At 42.5% G+C, this 22,349-nt stretch overlaps 1 long non-coding RNA gene across 6 annotated transcripts in view; it reads left to right on the top strand.

Annotated features, from left to right (window-relative positions):
- Positions 1-22,349, top strand: part of LOC117021991 (uncharacterized) — a 76,556-nt gene that overhangs the window by 29,584 nt on the left and 24,623 nt on the right. For 2 of the 6 annotated variants that reach the window (XR_004422975.1, XR_004422978.1), the window contains 3 exons: positions 2,515-3,459; positions 8,289-8,449; positions 8,650-8,759. This is a non-coding gene — a long non-coding RNA (uncharacterized LOC117021991). The remainder of the gene's footprint in view (positions 1-2,514; positions 3,460-8,288; positions 8,450-8,649; positions 8,760-22,349) is intronic. The other 4 variants (XR_004422977.1, XR_004422976.1, XR_004422979.1 and 1 more) reach the window with 4 other exon arrangements.

Genomic DNA, 22,349 nt, shown 5'->3' with positions numbered 1-22,349 from the left:
TCTCACATTCACTACCCTCAGCGTCACATGTATAAAACAGGACTGTGTTGGGCTGTGATGTGGACCCCGAGGCTCCTTCCTGCTCCAACATTCTCTGTGCCATAAACTAGCTTCCCCTCTGCCCTTCCTGCCTTGTCCCAGGGCTGGTGAGTGGTGGGGGCAAAGCATGAGGGAGTCTGTCCGAGGGGCCCAGCCTAGCCCCGTCCCCCAAATTCTTATAATCAGTTTAGTTACACAACAACATTCAGATCAGAGTGAGGATTAGCAGAGGAAGTTTGTGAACGGTGCTTTGAACTTCCCAGATGAAAGTCCCCTCACCCGTTCACACAAAGAAAGCCTGAGGTATTAAACGTGACATAAACGCATTGCCACCCCCTGGCCTCGCCCGATGCAGCCCGATGCAGCCGGCTGGGTGAGCAGCTGGCATCCCAAATTGCCTTCCCAGCGTGGCATTCCACCCAGGTCTCCCAGAGCGGGGAAATAGGTTCTGTCCTCAGCCTGCTGCTCCTGGAATTGCAAGCATTCAGTGAGCTGGGCCCCCAGGCCTGCCTTCTCCAGGACTCCCCCCTGCAGCCCAGGACAGCAGAGTAAGAGGGACATTAGCGTCCCCACCACCTTCCCTTCTCACTCGCAGAGGGAAAGAAGAGGGTCAGGCCTGGCCTGCTGCCTGCAGGTTATTGTTCCCAGATGGAGACTGTCAAACCCTGTCAGCCTCAGATACACACTGAAAGCACTACATCCGCATTCCTGAGATGTGTGACTGCCCGGCTTCACCTTCTGCGGCCTTCAATTCAATAACATGTCAAGTTCCTTCAGTCTCACCCGGAGCTAAAACCCTCTCAACTCACTCAGAGCCTGTGCATTTGGAGCACACATGCACTGTGGCTGTCTAAATATTTAAGCCGGGCTAAAGGGAGGCATATTTAGTGGGAATTGATCCCACAGTTCTCTGAGCCGAGGGTCTCACCTGTTAGTGCTGGTTTCGTGATGAGCTGTGCAAGCCAAGAGCCGATGACCGTGCTTGTTGGGCCTTGGGCCTGATGATCAGGAATGCGACCCGGGGGCCGGAGCCTGGGGGACCTGGGGGAAAGTGCATGGCCATTGGCTGACTGCTTTGTTCAGTCAGCCTCTGGCTGCTAGCACCACATAAGGCCTTGCCAGGGACTGCTGGAGGGGTCCTGTGCCCTTTATTCCCACTTGATGTCCCCAGCCTGCCATCAGAGGAGGCTCCCCTGACACAGCCCCATCCACCCCGGGCCCGGCAGAGCCTCTCCGAGTTGTGAGGCTGCTCCCGCCCTACAGACCGTTTCCACCGTGAGTCTATTCTCTTTAATTCATCTGAATTTAATTAGGCTCCTGTTCAAATTGCATTGACTCTACAGGCCACGAGGCTGCCTATGGGGACAGATGAGGTGCACCTGGGGCCTGGACGTGATGGGTGACTTGCTCAGAATCACACAAGAATTGGTGATGAAACTGAATCTATAATCCCAGACCTTTGACTTTCCTTCTCTTATGGGTTGAGCTGTATCCCAAAAAGATATGTTGAAGTCCTAACCCTTGCTGTCTGTAAATGCGGCCTTATTTGAAAACAGAATCTTTGCAGGTGTCACGAGGTTGAGGTGAGATGAGATCATTAGGGCAGACCCTGCTCCAGTATGACTGGTTTCCTATCAGAGGAGAGAAATGTGACAAAGACACACACACAGGAAAAATATCCATGTTAAGATGAGGCAACTTAGAGTTCCACAGTCACAAACCAAGGAACACTTGGGTGAAGCCACCAGAAGCTGGAAGAGGCAAGGAAGGGTCTCCCCTCCGAGCCTTCGGAGAGAGCAGGGCCCTGCCAACACCCGGATTTCAGACTTCTAACCTCCAGAACTGTGAGAGAGTAAATTTGTTGTTCTGAGTCATCCAGTTCACACAGCAGTCCTGGGAAACCGATACACCATCCAGTGGCATTTCCGATACAAGAACTGGGTGAAATTCTGGATGAAAATGCAGTTTCCTAGAAGCAATGAGAAATGGCTCCTTGTGGGTTTGGATCATTAGAATACCTTCCAGGCCGTGTTTAGTGTGCGGGTCGTCTTGAGGAGCGCCCGGCACTCTGGCTCCCCTTGTCCTGAGCAATGCCCCCCGTCAAGGCCCAGTGGTAGAGCTCCTTAACCGTTTTTAAACTTTACAAGTTGATGTAAAATCAGAGAGACTGTTCCTCTGAGTCCTTTTTTAGGCTGTCCAACATTTGCATTTAAGTGGCCTGCGCATCAGAGGGATTTCTGTGGCCCATGAGAATGGCCTCTGCGGTTAGGAATTCTTGGTTTACATCTGCCCTCTGGCCTCTCTCTGTCCCAGTGACTTCACTAAACTGAGGCATTTTAGTTCATTGGACTCAGTAAGGAAGATAAGAACTGGAATAGAAAATACGGTGGCTCGGGCTTAGGGCTGACTGTGGGCTGTGGGTTTGGGCAAATGGATGCTTTGCAATTAACCTTAATGTTTATCCTAATTCTCAAGAGGTGACGATTATGAGCTGGCAATTTTTCAAGAATCCATTGGCCAACTCCTTGAGTCTACGATGATGCTTCTTACAAGGTATCAGCTGGTGGTTTGCAGCAGGGGTGGCTGAGCTCATGCCCTGACACCCAGCAACACTGGTCCAAGAGAAGCCGCAAGGCCGCTGCCTTGGGTCTAACACCTTGGTTGGGGTTAGTTGCCTGAACCCACACTCCTGCTTGCATAACTCTGGGAATAACTGTCCTAATGCATGTGTTCTATCGCCCTGCCTCACTGCTCTTCGCTGAAGCTTCTTGTTTACTATGGAATCGCTAGGAATCTAAACACATCAAGGGACAGTTCTCCCTGCCCCTCAAGGCGTGAGCTGAACTAAGTGGAACCATACCTTTGCTGTCGTCCCAGACCAACAGGTGGAACCAATTTAAAACCTCATGATCGTGCGATGCTTTTGCAGAAACTCCCCTGTGTGTTTTAATATTCCTCCCAAGAAGGACATAATGTTCTTGCCTGTGTTTTGTCTACCAAAGACAGACGTCGCATTCCGGGGGCGATGGGTCTAAGCACTTGGCCACTGCTTCCACCAATCATGGCACGGCCATATGGTGCACCCCTGTGCAGCCCCTGAGAGTCAGGCTTTGCAAGCAAATTTAATGACATGGAACAATGTGTATGGTCTGCTGTTAGGTGAAAAGAGCTGCTTACAAAACAAAGTACAGTACGAAAACAATCATAAAAATTATGCATGTATGCATAGAAAACCAGGGAGCCTATACTCCAGAATGTAAACATTGGTGACATACTCCGGGCTATCAACGTGCAATGGCCCAGCTTGTGTGAGGCACAAGGACATCTGTTGGCGAGAACAAGCAGTGGCTGACCTCTTGGCTGCCTTTTTCTGATCATACGTGGCACCATGTAGACTGATATCAGTCCCGGAGATTACGGGTGAGTCTATTCTTTTATGTGGTTTTTCATGGTTTGCAAAAATTCTTCAGTGAGTTTGTGCTACTTTTGTGTCAACTTAAAAAAATGATATACCATGTAACCAATTTAAAAAGTGTAATTATTTAAACACTGATTTGATGATATTAAGGAATTATTTTTAAATGAGCTAATGATTTTGTGGTTATATATTTAAAAGAGTCATTAGCTTATAGAGGTGTGTACTGAAATGTATACTGATGAAATAATGTGATATCTAGGATTTGCTTCAAAATAATATGAGAGGTAATTCAATAACTGCACACACGACACGGTCCTCCTGATGCCTTTTGCCCTGTTTCTATTTTCCTGTTTCCCATAGTTCTTGCCACCTTCTAACAAACTATATATATCATTTGCTTATGTGTAAGGCTTATTGTTATTCTCCCCTCCTACTAGAGTGTAAGCATAACCAGGGCAGGTATTTATGTCTGTTTTGTTCATTGATGTAATATAAGAATCTAGACCTAGAACAATGCGTGGCATATAATTGGTGCTCATTAAATTCTTCCTGGCTAATGAACAAATGCCACATGTTATGGGGAGCCAGTGGCCCAAATAGCTCCTGACATACAAACCGGAGTCAATAAATGCCTATTGAATAAAATGAGATTAAACAGTCATGAACCTGTCTTTAGGAAAACCCTTGGTGATCCTAATTAGAGAGGCCAAGTTACTCCCTTCCAAACTACCTTTTATAGTTTTCATCTTTTTTTTTCCTTGCTGCCCACTTTAGGAGCAGTGATTCTCTGCTGGTGATTCAGTGCTAAATGCTTCCTGAGCTGGCTGAGCTGAAAATGACTCCCCCTAGATTAGAAAAGGTTACACTTCCAGAGACTGTATCTTGGTTTCTCAATAAGGTATAATTAATCACAACAATGAGCATAATGACCAAAAATAGTTTCCAAAGAGCAGCCTAATGCTGGATAATTATAAGTCAGAGAGCTGGAGGAGTCCAGGATGCTGCTAGATGGGGCATTGATGGCCCGAGCTGAGGAAACCAAATATTTCATGGGAAAATAAAGACAGAGCATACTGTGAGCCCGGTTTCCCCTTGGCACCCCACTCTGATGCCCATTCTCATTAGTTTTTTATACGCTACTTTGGGATATGCTTACTTCTTTATTTCCTGAGAAAGAATGGCCTGTAAGACTAAAAATAATAATAACTGTCTGCTGAGAATGCAGTTTTGGAGCCTGGGTTTTGTTTTGGTTGTTTTGTCTTATTTCAGTTTGGTGTGGTTGTTTCCGCCTGCTGCCAAGTTCACAGCACAACTGAAGTCTTTAAATAAAAATCGACTTCTTATTTTTAGTAAGACATGTTTTGAAGGGTGTTGAGAAAACGTGGATGAGAAAAGGAAAAAAATATTTTAAACCGCCTGTAACCCCACTCCCCAGAGACAGCCGCGGCATTGTTCACATTGTGTCTCAGCTCCATCTTTCTACCCCATGGACTTCCTCCCTTCCTGCCCATCTCACTTCCTTCAGATATTCTAGCTGAGTTTATGGTGATTAAAAGATGGCATGTGCCACACTAGCACAAAGGCCAGTGACAACCTGCTGGCTCCCCCAATCTTTTTTCTCACGTTGTGTCCGCCCCTCCTGGATCCACTCCTGCAGAAGTCATCTTCTTCGTGCACTTGTCTTGCCAGGATTAAATCACAGGTCTCCAGTGAGGATGGTGTGGTCCAGGCCCTAAGCTCTGCCCTGGAAGACATTCTGGTTCTAGGTCTGTCTCAGAATGACTATGGACCTTTAGCTTCCAGCAATCAAAGAATGAAAAGAATAAAATCTATCCATCATTCATTAGACAAACATTTACTAACTGCCTACTCTGTGCCAGTGCTCACATTATCTGTTGCTGCATAACAAACCAAAAGAAAATCACTTTAAATAACTATTTACTATTACTTCTCACACATTTGTCTTTTGGCTGGGCTCAGCTGGGAGGTTCTTGCTTTACATCTCATGTGGTTGCCGTCAGGTCCCGGCTGGGCTTGGAGTGACCCAAAGGATCATCTGGGCTGGATACCCGAGGTGGCTCCTTACGTTGCAGGACCCTCAGAACTCGGGTACTCCGTGCCTTTCCCTCCTCTTCATGCAGTGTTTCATCCTCCAGGCTGCTCCGCTTGGCTTGAACTTCGCACAGCATGGTAGCTGCAGGGTGCTTGCACTTCTTAGCATGACAACTGGCTTCCAAAGGTGGAAAGTAGAAGCTGCCTGTCCAGTTAAGGGCCACACTTGGGACAGGTACGGTGTCACTTCTGCCACGTTCTGTGAAGGATAGCTGTCATAGGACCTATGCAGATTGAGGGAGGTAGAGACATTGACTCCACCTCTTGATGGGACAGTGGCAAGCACACTGCAGAAATGTACATGGGATGAGAAATATTGTTGCTCACATCTTTGGAAACTACAGTCTGCCCCAGGTGGATGCCATGTACAGCCAGGGCGTACAGTGCTGAGGGCCCCTCAATCCTTTGAGCTAACATCTAGTAGGCAAGCTAGACATTTAACAAATAACCATGAAATAAAATATGTATTTTCACATGAAAAAGCCAGGTCCCAGAAAGGAGAAGAACCATGGGAAAGGAAAAGAATAAAAGGATCTTGGTCAAAGGAAGGCCTCTCTGACAATGGAGCCCATAGACTGAAATCCCAGTGGGGAGCAGGAGTTACCCAGATGAATAGCATTTCAGGCAGAAGGCGCAGCATGTGAGAAAGAAGGAGAGCAGGCGTCAAGTGTAGGGAGCAAGAGGAGGATGGGTCAGGGCCTGGCGGTGCTCACTGAGTGTCTGGAATTTATTTCTCTGTGCAATAGGAACCACGTGATTAGGTTAGGTTAGGTTAAGCTATCAGTCACAGAACCCAAAATAACAGTTCATTAAACAGGGGAGAAATATATCTCTCCCTCACATGAACTGAGTTGTGTGTAGTCCATCAGAGGCTAGGATACCTGTTCATGGTATCAGGGAACTAGCACCTTCCATAGTTCATCTGCCATCCTCAGAACACAGTTTACTCCTACCTCATGGTTCAGGATGGCTGTTGGAGGTCTGGCTCTCACAACCCCATGGCAGTCAGCAGAAAGGAGGAAAGAGGCTATGTTTTATCCCTTTCAGGGTACATGTCATTTCTATTTACTCTAATTGGCCAGAACTTAATTATGTAGCCACACTCATCTTTAAGGGAGGGTGAGGGATGGAGTCTTTATTCCAGTGGCCCTTGTGCCTAGTTAAAACTTGAATGCTTTATTACTAAGGATGAAGAGGAGAATGGATCAACAGCTGTAATACTGAAAGGTTTTAAGGATGGGAATGTTTCTCACATTGCCCAAACATGTTACAAAACAGGACATTGGTTTCACTGTCAAGGTTCCCGAGTTCTACAGTGCTCCTCCAGCGCACACACTGCTGTCCTCTGGGTGACTTTGAGGGCTCCCTTCCTTAACTTCCCTGGGCCTGCATTGCTCATCTGCAAAAGGGAGGCTACCCTGCCCATCTCATGAAAGTGTATGTGAGCTACTGAGGTACCAACAATCAAAGGGCTTAGCAGGCGATAGGGTTGAATAATCATTTTTAGGGAAGATGTTACTTTTGAGAAATAATCTATGAACTATTTAGAGATTTGGAAGCGCTAAGGAAATAAACAACACTCCATCTTTCCAATGTTCATTCTGTAATCCAGCAACTAGCAAGAAGTCCTTAAGTGAGCAGAACTAAGCTGATGTCACTCGTCAGCTTTCTCAGAAATGCCAGGTTAAACTGACCTGCATCCTGAGCAGAGGGCAGTCACAAGCCTTCGGTCACAGAGCTCAGATTGCTGAGATAAGTGATCAGAATGGAGTTTCCAGGAAAGCTGGACTTGTTCACATTCCACAGAGAGAAGCAGGATTTAGGATGCGTTAGTCTCTAAAACCCGGATTACAGGCAAAGTAGGGACAGAACTAGCATTTATTTGTTTTTATTCTGAAAAGCTCCCTCCACCTGATAATATGAGTATAGTAAGATTAGCTGTTTATGAACCTCCTCCTATGCTGCATGGCAGACTCTGAGCTAAGCTCTTTAGATAATTATCTCATTCAACACTCAACAGCCCAAAGAGGCAGGCACCAAGCATGCCTCCATTTTACAGATGAGGAAATTGAGGTTTAAAGGCCCATAGTTACTACAGGCGAAAGCATTATTTGTCCCAAAAAGTCTGGCTCCATAGTCTTTGCATATAAAACCCTAATTACCCTGTCTCCAAACACCTAAAGTCTTAGCATACCTCACTTCCAATTCAGCACACAGGTCTTGAAGGCCTACTATGTTCCAGGCCCTGGACTGGGTGTTGATTTTGTAGAGATAAAATGACACAGTCCTGGTGCTCAAGGAGTTCACAGGTTGGTGGAGACATCCACTGAGTAAATGTGCTGCTGGGTATGCTGAGCGGTTGCCTCGTAAATGGAAAGAAGGCCTGACCCACCTTGGAGACTGTGCCAGGAGCAATCAAGGAAGGCTTCCTGAAGGAGGCAATGCCTGAGCCGAGTGTGATATCTCTATTCAAATACACTTCAACATGTCTGAAGTAGTATACATGCTACACACACACACACACACACACACACACACACACACACGAATATACCTGCTTTATAACTACCCCATTTGGATCCAGCAGTCTGATCCTCCTCATTTATTTACAAACAGAGCTTTAATCACCATTGGTAAGAATGGATGGGTGGACTTTCAGGAACCTCAGCCCATCTATTTTTATGGGTCAGCCCATTTATTTGATGGTGTTTCATCTTAGGTTCCAGAAGATTTGGAAGCAAACGGCAGCCTCACATAAATGTCCAGGAGAGAACAGAGGCCAGGCCCACACCTGCCCTCGTCCCCATCCTCACCTGGAGAGCCAGGGCCCCTGCTGTGAACCAGGTCGTTCTTTTTTCTGCTCACATTTCCTTATTACAGGTCTGTTACGAGCTTCATTCTCATTCTTTTATCCCCACAATAATTGTTTTCATAGAGAACATCTTGTTTTGTTGGAAAACACAAGCTTAAAACTGAAAAACATAACATTTTCAATTGCTTTTCTGGGGGTCCTCACACAGAAGGGTCCATGTCCTGCCTCCACCCATCTGAAACATTCTGTTTCTTTTTCCTTCTCAAAGGGGTAAGAAAAATGAAAAGCCTGGGATTCCAGCTTATTGCAAGAAATATCCAGAAAGGGCACAGCAGGAATGCCGGCAGCAGCCTGGGTGCCCAGCCTTGCTCCTGAAAGGTACAGACTCCAGGTATTCGAATAGTGTTTAGTAGGGCCCAGGAACCCTGGCCTGCACAGAACGTCCACATGGGCGGGATTGGTGCAGCAGGCTGGAGAGAAGGGCTGGGGCGAGTGGTGGTGCTTTGAGTCCGTACTTGACATATGATGGAGAAAACTTCAATTATCCGTATCAGAGATGGAAGGCTGGGTATTATGAGGTGGGGGTTACAGAAGGCCGTTAAGATTAGGTGAAAGATGATAGACTTATTGGGGTGATCACTTCGTAGGGTATATGAATGTCTAATCACTATGTTGTACACTAGAAACTAATGTAATATTATATGTCAACTGTAATTAAAAAATAAATATTAAAAAAAAAGATTAGAAGAAAAAATAAAGGGAGAGAGAAGAATAGAGGGCGAGGAAAAAATGATTGGATGGAAGGGGAGAAGAAAATGAAACTTAAGAACCAGAGTTTCTAAAATCAGCTTCTGTCAAACTTATGCCATCATCTGTTAAAGGTCTAAAACCCACATTTCATGAAAATATTTTTTAAATATTTACCATTAGGACTGGAAATCTGATGTGACATTATGGTGTGAATAAAGCATTTGGGTTTTGGAGAAAAGCAGAACTGATTTTAAATCTTGACACTGCTATTTCTTAGCTGAGTGATCTAGGATAAGCCTCAGCTTCCCTGTGAGTAAAAATGGTATGAAAATACCCACATACAGGCAACAGCGTCTGATAGCGTGGGATGCAGGCAGTGGGCTCGAGAGGACCCTGGCGGGCCTGTCCCTCCCTTGTAGGATTGGAAAAATGGGTGCTCTGGCCCAACTGCACTTGACTCTCACCCTGTGAGAGGGGTCCCCAAGGAAGGCATTTTCTACTCTGCTGAAGGGTTGGAGGAGGCAGGCCTGAGGTGAGAAGGACAGCGACCCTGGCAGCACCAGAACGGAGACTGCTAAGTGTGTGAGTGAAAACAGAGGTGTGAGAGGTGGCCAGCAGACTGCAAGCTCTGACCAGGCATTTTGTTGATCCACTGGCCTGCTAGGTTTCTCACATATTAATTACTTTTATACTCTTATCCCTGTCTATAGCTCTGTGATATGCTGGAAAACAATGCACTTCTCTGTTCATTTATATTCTATATTCTAAACATGAAATTCAGGTCTGAAGCCGTTGTCTCCGGTTTTGAGGTTGATGGCTCATACGTTCTTTCATCAATAGATGAAAGAACCCCACTCTCTGGGGCTGTGTTGGCCTGTGCTGAATGCACTTCCTTAAGCAGACATTCGGCTCATATTGAAATTCTCGAACTGAGCCCAGTTTGCTACAGGGGCTATGTGCAGGGTTGTATGTGTGTGTGCCTGCATGCGTGCGTGCGTGCGTGTATGTGTGCATGCCTGCGTGTGTGTGTGTGCGTGTGTGCGTGTGTTCCCAGTCAGTGTCGCACCTCTGTCAACTCGTCCATTCTCTTCACAGCACTCTTAATAAATTCATTCTCAATCCTTTAAAACATTTTATCTTTAAATCCACAAGAATGTTAAGATTCTATCTGGGCATCAGGAATTATATATTTAAAAAGTCACTTCAAATTGCATGACCATTCATCTAAGAACATTAACACTTTTTAATCTTTCAAATTCCACAAGAAAATCTGTGTTTCCTTTTCCTTCTTTGTTTAGTGAGTTACTTAACCACTCTAGCATTGTTCTTATTCTTGATGTTAAGAAACCCCACAGTACTTCCTTGCACTCTGTAGGGTTTTGACATTTCTTAAAACGGCTTGTAGTCAGAAGAAAAAAAAGTGATGTTTTCCAAGATGGACTTTAAAGAAGATAATTCCCTAGGAATGAGTTAAAAGATTAGAAACTTACATGTAAGTTATTGTTTAGGAATGAGCTTTAGTAGAATAATTGTTTAATGTGATGACACAGTCTAAATATGCTTTGTTTGCAATGTTGAAACAACCTAGCAAGGTAATTTGTGCTATGAAATGAGATACTTCTCTCTGAGTTAAGACATCCAAGAGCTCCAAAGAGAAATAGAATGTAATGCCTATGTGGGGCTATCTCCAAAAGAAAAGAAAAGAAAAGCTAAACCTTATTAAAACGTGGAAAATCTAATGTGCTTAAATGAAATGGTTCAGTATGGTTTATCTAGATAAGGATATTGCAATACAATGAAACCATTTTAGCCTTGGATATATGAAATACAGTTGTAACGTTTTAACTTCTTAGAATCTATTGGGTATTTTACAGGGATCTAGTCTTTCATTTCAGCTATTCAGGTACGTTTAGTTTTTTCATAAACTGGATTATGTGTCGTATAAATAGAAAATTACATTTTACTGTTGAGGCAGAGAATCCTTTTAAAAATAACTTTGTCTTATAAAAAGTTACACAGATTTACAAAGAAAGTTAAAACCACCCATAATCATATTAGAGAGAACCATTATTAGCATTTTGCTGTCATACTTCCAGTCATTTTTTTGTGCATAAACAGTGTAATTTTTAAAAATTAGGGAATCATAATGTGTATACAATTTGGTATCCTGGTTTGTTGTCCTTATTGTTTCTACTGAACATATGCTAGGAAGATTTCTCCATGGCATTGTACATCCCTCTATAACGTTGTTATTATTGGCTACATAGTTTTCCAGTGTGTGAATGTACCACAATTTTTAAAAAAATCAGCTCCCTGCTTGCTGTGTGCCACTTGGGTTCTTTCCTGGGTTTTTTGTTCTCTTGTTGGTTATCACAAACAATGGTGTAGGTAGGCCTTTATACATAGCTGTGATTAGTTTTCTGGAATAACGGTGGGAACATTTGTAAAACTATTTGTATATAATGCTGAATTCCCCTCCAGAAAAGCTGAACCAATTACTACTCCCTCCAGGAATAGAGAAGAATAATGGAGAAGTTGACCATGCAGACTCAGTTCAAATCTTGGCTCTGCCTCCCTCCGGTCATATGATGTTGAGCGGAAATTTTCAGCCCCTCAGACCTCACATCTGAAAATGGAGGGGAATAAATGTATTTATATCATGTGGCTATTTTGAGGATTAAACGGCACATCATCATCTGGAAGAATCTTATAACCAGATGCTTCCACTCATTGATTTAATTTGCTCGACAAATATGTATCGAGTGTCCTTTGTGTGCCAGGCTTTGTTCTTGGCACTTGGGCTCTATCAGTGAATCAAACAGATGGAGATCTTTGTCTGCATGGGGGTCACATTCTGGCGGGGAGCGAGGAGACACAGTAAATAACAGACATGAAAAACAAGTAATTGTACAGTGTATCAGAAGGTGATAAGTGTGCCATGACAACACAAAGCAGAGCAGAGTCAGGATTTTCAGGAATCCAGGGGGCTCAGGTTGGAATTCTAAGAAGGGTAATCAGAGTAGGCGCCAGTGAGAAGGTGACAGTTGAGCAAAGACTTGAAGGGGGTGAGAGAGTCGGACAAGCAGATAACAGAAGAAGGGCTGTAAGCAGGAGCATGCCGGGGGCGCCTCCGAGCCAGGCAGGGGCAGCATGGCTGGAGCCCAGGCGTGAGGGAGGGAGGTGGGCGGAATAGGAAGAGGTGACAGCAGAGGTGGCAGGGACCAATCACACGGGCCTGTCAGGGAGCAGATCACACAGGGTCTTTTCTGAGCAGAGGAGTACATACTGTGACTTACATAATCTGTTACAGTCACTCTGGCTGCTTTGTTGAGGATAGACTATAAGGGTCCAGGGTGGAAACAGGGAGCCTGTTAAAGGGCCTCTGCAGGGAGAGGCGATGGTGGAAATAGTGAAGTGGCTCAGAGTGGTCGAAGTCTGCTGTGCGGGTGGTGCCCGTAGGATTTCCCACGGGGTGTGATGGGGAATAGGACTCAAGGGCTTACTCCTGGCTTTTGACCTGAGTACCTGGAAGGATGGAGTTGCCTCTAACAGAGCTAAGAGCTCAGGAGCTGAGCTTGGAAAGAGCAAAGTTTGAAGAGCCTATTAGACATCCAAGTGGAGATACTGAGAAAGCATTTGGATAAACTTCTGGAGTTGGGGAGAGAGGGCTAGAATGAAGTCATTGGCGTATGCATGGTATTTTTTAAAGGTACATGATTAAATAAAGTCTCCAAGAAACTGCATTTAGACACAAGAGTCAATGACTGAACCGAGGTAGGTAGATAACTAGGGGAGTCTGATGTCCAGGAAGAAAAGTGAAGAAGAAAGGATGAAGGAAGAAGGAATGACCCAGTGTATCAAGAGCTACTAAGAGGTCAATTTAAGATGCAGCCTGAGAACTGATAAATTAATACAGATGCAGCTGCCTTGCCTGATGAGAGCGGATTTGATGGAGTGGACAAAACAAAGAGCCTCGTCAGAGTAGATTTAAGAAAAAGTGAGAGAAGACTTGGAGACAGTACAGACAATTCTTTGAGGAGGTTTGCTCTAAAATAAATGTGGCAGCAGCTGGCTGAGGAAATACAATCGAAAGAAGATGCATAGTGTGTGTGTGTGTGTGTGTGTGTGTGTGTGTGTTAAAGAATGGAAGAAAGAAGGACGTGTGGGTATGCTTATGGGAACGGTCCTGAAGAGAGATGTGATGTAGGAAAGAGGAGAATTGTTGGAACAACATCGTAAGTAGGAAAGAGCTAATGGGCTCCAGTGCGAAGTGGACGAATTGGTTTTAGAAAGAAGCATAGGAAATTCGTCTACATTAAGATGTAGCGTCAGATGTGGGCAGATGTGGTAAAGGGAGACTGTGAACATTCTTCTGCTTGTCCCATTTTCTCATGTATTTATTGAGCATCTACTGGCACTAGGCTGCCATTGGGTCATTTTACCAGGTTCTCCACGGCCTTCTCCTTGTTGGAGTAACTCAGGAATCTTTACAGACTTACTGGCTTTCAAGGGACAGGGTAATGGTACCCACAGAAGCCTGGAGAGATAAGCATCTTTCCCAAGGCCTCTTTCAATGTGTGGGCCCTTGAAGGCCTGGGGTCAAGAATTTGAAGCAGTTACCCAACCATCCATTACTAAACATTGATAGAACCTTGTACTAAAAACAGTTGTGCTAAAAATAAAAAGTCCCAGCACTTATCTGAATTTTGTCAACTCAACTGCCAACAGCTACATCTACATGTTTGGAAACATCTATACTGACACTTGGATATTTGGAAACATCAGAAACCTTGGCATTATTTGGCATTTTTCAAGCTTTATTCTCCTTATCTAGGTATTTTGGCTTTGTGTAGATGTAGCCAGACAATGTGAATGATCCATTTGAAATCAAGCCTCTGTCCACAGCGGTCTATTTCCATCCTCATGGAAACTCTCACTAAGGGAAAGAACACAGTAATCATGGAGCCACGAGAAACAGAATGTCATCACCATTTTATCTTGATGCTGTCCATGAAAGTAAATATTCCCTTATATTTAGAGCTAAACTCTCTGAACAAATTTTCATGTTGTCCTTTAACTCTCATTCTAAGCAATTAAACTATTTTGATTTTTTCTCTTATCTCAAGTGATTACCTCAAGCTGTTACCTCAAGTGACAATCTTTCCTTCATCTGTTTTTTAATGTTTGACGCAATCTTAAGCCTATTAAAACCCTTCCACGCTGTGGCCGATGTGTATTCCTCATGGTTCTTATCAAGCCTCAGGGTTAAGTCAGCTTTGCTTATTTTTTTTTTTTAGCTTTCATTTATTTTAAGTGTGTTTTTCCAGGACCCATCAGCTCCAAGTCAAGTAGTTGTTGCAATCTAGTTATGGAGGGCGCAGCTCACAGTGACCCATGCGGGGATCGAACCGGCAACCTTGTTAAGAGAACCGCGCTCTAACCAGCTGAACTAACTGGCTGCCCCAAGTCAACTTTGCTTTTATTGCCTTTGGATTATATTACTGCAATTCATTATGAATTGTTGGATAAGATAACTGACTGGAAATTAAATCCAAGGCACCATTCAGATTTTCAAAAAACCTGTGATTCTTTGTAGTCAATTAGGTATTAAATTCAGCTTCCTTTACTTGTATAAGGTATCATGATAAAGGATAGGCAAATCTGTTATCCATTCTTCTTTATGCCCTTAAGAGTACTTTGCAATCTGTTATACTTATTCATACTTATTGTGTATAAAATGACTCTTAGCTCCAGGAAAAGCAAAGTTTTCTGTGGCTGGTTCCTAAATCTTGACACCTCTGGATGACTGACAGCACAGGAGGTCTGTTTACACCAGCATCACCACAAACGTGTAATGCATTGTGATACAACATTAAAATGACGATGTCACTAGACGATAGGAATTTTTTTAGCTCCGTTATAATCTTATGGAACCACCATCGTATATGCAGCCCGTCGTTGACTTTCATTCACCATGAGTCATGTCTTGTGCTGGGTAAGATTTCATTGCGAGCCTCTATTTGATTGTACTTGATCTTTGGGGAAACCCTGAGTGGCCTGAGTTGAGTGGTCAGAGTTTTCCTCTAGGGTGACTTTGCAATTGTCTTGGCCACATGCCAGAAGGAGACATTTGCAAATTGTGACCAGTATAAATTCTGAGCTTGGGGTTTTCCCTGAGTGCTGCGGTAATACAAATTTATTTCCCACAGCCAGGTGTTGGGCTGTTGTAAATTATAATGTGAAATAATTTTTATTTTTTTTCTATCCATAGTGATAGAAATGGTTTTCCTCATAGCCTCAAATGCCAGCAGCAATCAGATTAGTCCACATTTTCTTCACTGAATTTCAGTCATTAAGGGTCCCATCTTTACCATGGATTTTACTCTTAGAGAGTTTGAGAGAAACAGGATAGACTTGGGGAACTTAACCATCATTAGAAAAAGTTTTTTAAAATATATAATAAAGGGAATTTTATCATGGTGTATTACCTGGCTCATCAAGTAGGATATAATCATAATAATTACATTATAATTAGGTATGTAATTAGGTATATAAATATGGAATTACAATAAAATAAACATTGAATATTCATTTAAACAAAAATTATGATAGAACTTTACTGGGAGAGGAAGTGAGAGCAGGAGGATAGAAAAGGTATTTGATGATATCCTATCATCCATCGTAGGATATCAATAGCTAATGCTTAAACTCTATACACCAGGAAATAGTAATGTAAGCGTACTATTTAAAGATATGGATATAAGTACCAGAAAAACAGCTAATGAGAATTTTAGAAGAGGAACTCGGGTTGGGCAGTGGTGTGCTATAGCTGACCTGCTTGAGCTTGAGGAAGCCAGTTGGGTACATCTCTTCCCAACTGTCTGTTCAATGACATCACAGTGGGACCTTGAAATCATCCATGGTGGGAATATTTACACCACTGAAACAGAAAATACTATAAATCAGGGCAGTTATTTCCAGAGAGTCAATTGCTAAACATTTACCAACATACCACTGGGAGTGGAACAGGGACTCCTTTTTTTAGTTATAAGCTTTATTGTATTGTTTGGTTTTTCAAACTGTGTACCTGTATCACTTTGAGAAAATGATATTTTTTTCAGTAAGTAACCCATGGAAATGGGGGAAGAAAGAAAAGAGAGAGAAGATTTGCCTTATCAGAACATACCATAAAACTAATATAATCTAATTGTTATGGTGTAAACATAGGAATCAACAAACAGAAGAGAAGAACAGACTAGAATCCATAAATTGGTCCCTACCCATTTATTAGACTTATACATGATTAAGTGGTATTTCAATTCAGTGAGGGAAAAGTGATTAAGTAACAAATCCTAATACAATTATCTATCCATCTGTATTAGTCTGCTTGGGCTGCCATAACAAAATACCACAGGCCAGGTGCCTTAAACTACAATTGTATTTACTCATAGTTTTGGGGACTGGAAGTCCAAGCTCAAGGTGCCAGCAGGTTTGACTTCTCCTGAGCTCTCTCTCCTTAGCTTGCAGATGGCTGCCTTCTCACTGTGTCCTTAGTTGACCTTTTCTCTGTGCACACAAATCCCTGGTGTTTCTTCCTCTTCTTATAAGAACACCAGCCATATTGGATTAGGACACACTTGTGGCTTCATTTAACTTTAGTTACCTCTTTAAAGGCCCTGTTTCCAAATACAGTCACACTGGGGGCTAGGGCTTCACCATATGAATTTGGGGTGAACACAGTTCAGTCCATAACACCTAAAAAAGAGTAAAATTTGATCCTTATAGAACAAAATGACTTAAACGTACAAAATTAAATCATAAAATTCTAAAATGATAATCCAGGAGACTCCACTGAATCTAGGGTCCTGGATATTTCTTAACCAAGTCAAGAATTTCATAAACTATAAAATAAGAATAGTAACTACATTTAAAAATTAAACTTTACAAGGTAAAGGATATTTTACACAAGGTGTACCAGCAGGATATGGTGCAGGAAAAACAAACCAGCCTGGGTTTTTCAGGAAGAGAGGAACTTAATACAGGAATTAGGTATTTGCAAAAGTGCTGGGAGGGCTAGAGGACCACTAGCAGTAAATGTGGCTGCCATTATATGACCGATTTTAGGAGCATATTGACAAAATTACAGTCTAGATGTCAGAAAGCTGTTGCTGCTACACTGCTGCCTCCTGGACTCTCACAGTCAGGAAGCTGGTGATCAGACATGGAAATGCAAAGTGAGGTCACGAATATTCATGTGTCTCCAAACGTGCTTTCCAGCAGAAACAGCGGAAGGAAATGGCTTCCATCTCACTTCTAGCATCCAGATCTTGCATGAATGCATCTAACTGGTGCAACTTAATTCACATCTGATTCCTCGCTACAAGGGAACCTGTAAATTGGGTTTTTAGCTCTTTCCAGCCCCGGTGATCAGAAAAGTGCTTAGAAGGGAACATTAAATGGCCAGACTATATCCAGGAAACAAAGTGCATTAAAAAGAAATACATTTGGGGATTGAGGGGTGGGAATTATTGATGATAGACAAAGACTTACAATTTTAAGTCATTAATAGCTCTTAAAGATGGATGAGAAAAAGGGAAACAATTCAAAACAAAAATGGCAAAGGATATGAACAGGCAATTCACACAAATGGCAAAGATAAAAAAGAAAATTTGCTTAGACTTATCTCCCAAATGAACATTAAAATATAACACTATACCAATCATAATGGCAAGAATTTTAAAGAGCAATGACTTAATTTAATGGTAGGGTTGAAAAGTACCTATTACTGAAAGGGTTAGTACAGTTGACTCTAAACTGGACCTCCAGTAACAATTCCCAGAAAATCACTGCTGAACTCACCATCAGAGCCACTGCTTTCTTTTTTTTCTTTCTTTCATGTGGAGGTGACTATAATGAGATATCATTTCTGTAAGATAATAGATTATGTATGCATGTGTCTGTGTGCATAAATATGTATCTGATTACATGAGCATGAGGAAAAACATGACAGGATACATACCAGGTTGTTACCATGGGTTACCAGCATAGGTCGAGGTATGGAATAGGGGTGGGGCATTTGAAATGCTATGAGTAAAAGGGTAGGAGAGGGAATGAGGAAAGTAAGCTGAAAGAAAGAAAAACAGCAAAAAAAAGTTTATGTTTTCAGCATGGCTTATTCAGAGTCACTCTCTCAAAGCCCACAATTTTAAAGGTTTGTCTCCAAACATTGACCTGTAAAAAGATACCATCATTCAGCCAAATATGGCATTGTGATTGATAAGCGTGACAGCAAACAGTGAACTAAACTATTTTTTTAATTTTCCAAATGTTCTAGAATGGAATCATTTCTATTCTGGAAAGCAATTTGGCAAAAGCCACAAAACCTTCACATCCATTGAGCCAGAAATTACACTTCTAGAAATCTAAGTAAAAATCCTAAGGAGATTTGGGTACAATTTTTGGTTTAAAGATGTTATTTTAGTATTAATTATAATAGCGAAATATAAGGAAAAAAGGACAGTCTAAATGTTTAGCAAAAGTTAATTTAATAGATCCATGGAATGGATCATCAAGCAACCACTAAAAATCATATTTTTAAAGATTTTTAATAGTATAGAAAACGTCTCACGATGTAATGTTAAGTGAATAATAAAACAAGACATAAATTATCACTGCCTGATTTCACTATTGCTAGACACACAGATAAACACAGAAGGCCTTAAGGAGATACACCAAAATGTTAATACTGATTAGCTCTAGGAAATAAAGATGGTTGTTATTTTCTTCATTTATTTGTGTATTTTCCACATTATCTAGAATGAGCATTTATTTGGGATGAATATCCTTTTGCTCCAATGTGAGGACAGACTGACTGACAAATCAGCCACCCCAGTGATTCATAGACTGCAAACTCTATGAGGATTGTCGTCTGTTTAACATTGTGTTTTCGCTGCTTAAAACATAGCAGTGGATGGATTGATGGATGGATGGATGGGCGAACGCATGGATGGATGGATGCATGCAAGGATGAATTTGGTGGTTCTGGTGGGCTCGGTAGAGGGATCCTTCCTTTTTCAATCCTCTATTCTTTTTTCTTGAAGCTTTAAGGCACACACAGTAGGACTTTCATAGAGATCAAAGGACTATTCTGTTGATTAAAATATAAGTACCACTTTCGCCTCCTCCTATACATATATCAGATTCTAAATTAAGGAGAGGATAATATTTGTGAGAGAGCCAGAAATAACCAGAAATTGTCCATGTCTTTGTCAGTACAACATATGGAATAATTGTAGTTAATGTGTGTGAATCAATTGGTCCTTAGGTTCTCTACCAGGTCTCATCCATATCCTTTGATGAGTCATGTCTGTCATCTTCAGCCATCTATTGCAATGAGGAAAGACATAAGCCAATACCTTACTAGGAAGAGCTGGGCAAGGTAGGGCATTTGGGGCATTTAGTACATTTAAAACTCTGGCTATATCCTTTGAGACTTCAGAGTTTAAATTTTGTGAAATGACTATTTTGCTCAAGATCAATGTATCTACGATTTTGAGCAAGTACTTATATATTAGGCACCTTAACTATATAATTGCACATAATCTTAACAACATTATTATCCCCATTTTATTTGCAAGGAAGCTGAGAGGATACAATTTGCTTGAGAGCACGCAGCTAGTAAATAAGAGAGCCAGGATTCAAAGCTGAGCCTGTCCAGTTCCAAAACCTCAGTCTCATTCCGGTATACCCAGCAGTCAGACTCACAGCCTAATAATTCCCTCCCTCTCCTCCTGTACTAACACAAGTCCTCTGATTCGTTCATTTGCAGTCAGTTAAACCAGTTGTTACACAGACTTTGTTAATGAATGTTAATACTTCTGTTCTAGAACTAGTCCTCCAGGATGCCTGCAAACATTTCAGAGTCACATTGAGCAGTAACAAATTATATTTTCCTTAACAAATTTCTCACCTAGTTATACAATGATTGTGGATGTTATCTGTGTATGTTGTTTACATCCTGGCTGTGAGCAGTAGTGCAGGGAAACATCAAAGTTTTGTTGGTGACAAAGAATCACCTCTGATCTTCACTTCAAAGGCAACCGAATAAAAAACCTTCCCAGCAACACCTTTGAGATTAATGTCAATCAGCCTCTTCCCTCAACTTGTTTATACAAGTACTTGCGTTATAATGAGTGAAGCTTGTTAGGAAGCCATAAACCTCCTCTAAAATGGCAGTAAAAATACCTACGGCACACACATGCGCACACACACACACAATTTTTTCCTGATGCATTATAAGAGAATTGTAGTAAATAGGCCCTTTTTATCCCTTAGCCGATTCTCTAACACCGATTTTACAAGGGTGCCAACAAGGTTCCATCAAAGAGGCATGAGTGCTATTTCCAAGCCCAACAATCTAAATACATGGCATTTTCTGTAATGTCTGCAGAACTTTTCTTCCTTTCCAGAACCCATGTCTATTATCTCTCTCTTCTCCTGAGCACACACTCAGCTTCACAAAGCCTTTTGGTCTGAGACTCAGGCTTCTTCGAAATTGTCAATTCTACCTCCACCTTTTCCACCTCCGACTCCAGCTCTTCTGGGACATAGCAACCTGAAGAAGGAGACCTTGCTCCTGGCACACTTCCCTAACTGGTCTGATGCCTCATTTCTGTCTCCCACTGTGCCTGATGCTACCTGCATCACTGCAATGCTGACGTGGATGACGCCTTCATCCAGGACCGTGTTCTCATCATCTTTGTCTCCCAAGCTCATAGCCTAGTACCCAGCACTCAGCAGGTGCTCAGTTAGTGCCTAGAGTCCAGTTAAGTGCATGAACGGACGTGCAGACCACCCTTTACCCATGAGGCTGAGAATAAGAGTCCCTAGGAGTCGGGGACAGGAGAGGGATAGCACCTGAGGATCGGTCAACTGGAACAAGGAGAGGCAGTCAGAGTATGTGATGTGGAAAGAGCCAGAGAAGCACATTAGAAAAGAGCTCGTTAGGCACAGGCTAAAGGTGAGGTAGATGATAACAGGAGAGCCATTGTAGGGCACAGGCTCGAGCTTCAGGCGCCAGAGCCCAGGCCTCAGGCTGTGCCTCCACGGTGAGCCTGTCCCAGAAAAGAGCTCAGTAAGACCCCAGGATGGATCAGGTCGCCTGTTTAATTAAAATACCCTGAATTGAATAATTCAGTGAATCAACAAACCTGTGTTGAGTTTCACATATGTGTTGGCTGTTATGCAGTATCGAGGGTTATGGCCTCACACAGCTCATAGTCTTGGTCATGTGACAGTAGGAACGGTGAAATGGAAAAACATTTCACTTTTCCTACTCACTCTGCACTTACACAGCCACTGCTATGAAGAATATAAAAGAATGTGAGCAAGAGCAAAAGGCAGAATCTTCATTATTTCCAATTTTATCTCAATTCCAGCATATATCAAAAGGGTGATTTGCCCTTTGAGTTACTGAAATGAGATGAGAATTGATTTCGGGGAATTTTATGAATAGGGATTTTCTTCATTCTTTATATAAAATTCATCCCAAAGTGCAGCTACGAACATTAATAACAGCATGGCCAGAAGCACAAAGCAAAAGTGTTAGCTACGCTCACTTGCAGAAAACAGAATTTACAATAGCTCTTGCAGGTCTCAGAGGCTGCCATTCCCTGTTTAGTTCCTTCTTCAAACTCATCAATGAGAAAGGAAGCTCCTTCTTCCCTGGGGAAGAGTGAGGAAGGGAACAGAGATGATCCAAGCATGTTATCCTACTGGAAATACCTCCACCTGGAATCCATAGGCGTGGGAAATTAAGCTCAGTATTTTGAAGTACTGTAGTTGCTTTCATTCCTTATGATTCTGACCTAGATTCTGCCTTTCAGGAACAAGTAAATCACAATGTGTGTCTGACCTAATTGCACTCTCCCACTGAAACAGTCACCTAGGATGGATGAGAGAAACTTCTGACTAGCTAGAGTCCTACAAAATCACCACGATTAAGAGTGTTTAATTACTTCCTGTGCCATCAGTCGCAGGCCCACAGCATTAGTATTGGGATTTATGGGAAGATCTCAGAGTGATAAACAATCACTCTAAAGTGCATTATCACAAATTTCTCAGTTAGCTTGACATGTAAACTCCCACAGATACCATATCCTGACACACCAACTTTCTTTGACATTATTTTTTCCAGCAAGCCAGCCTCATTCAAAATAG

Source organism: Rhinolophus ferrumequinum, chromosome 5 (assembly GCF_004115265.2).
Source record: "Rhinolophus ferrumequinum isolate MPI-CBG mRhiFer1 chromosome 5, mRhiFer1_v1.p, whole genome shotgun sequence".
Lineage (NCBI taxonomy): Eukaryota > Metazoa > Chordata > Mammalia > Chiroptera > Rhinolophidae > Rhinolophus > Rhinolophus ferrumequinum.
Note: the sequence above shows the minus strand (reverse complement) of the source record. Positions and strands in the feature narration are given on the sequence as shown.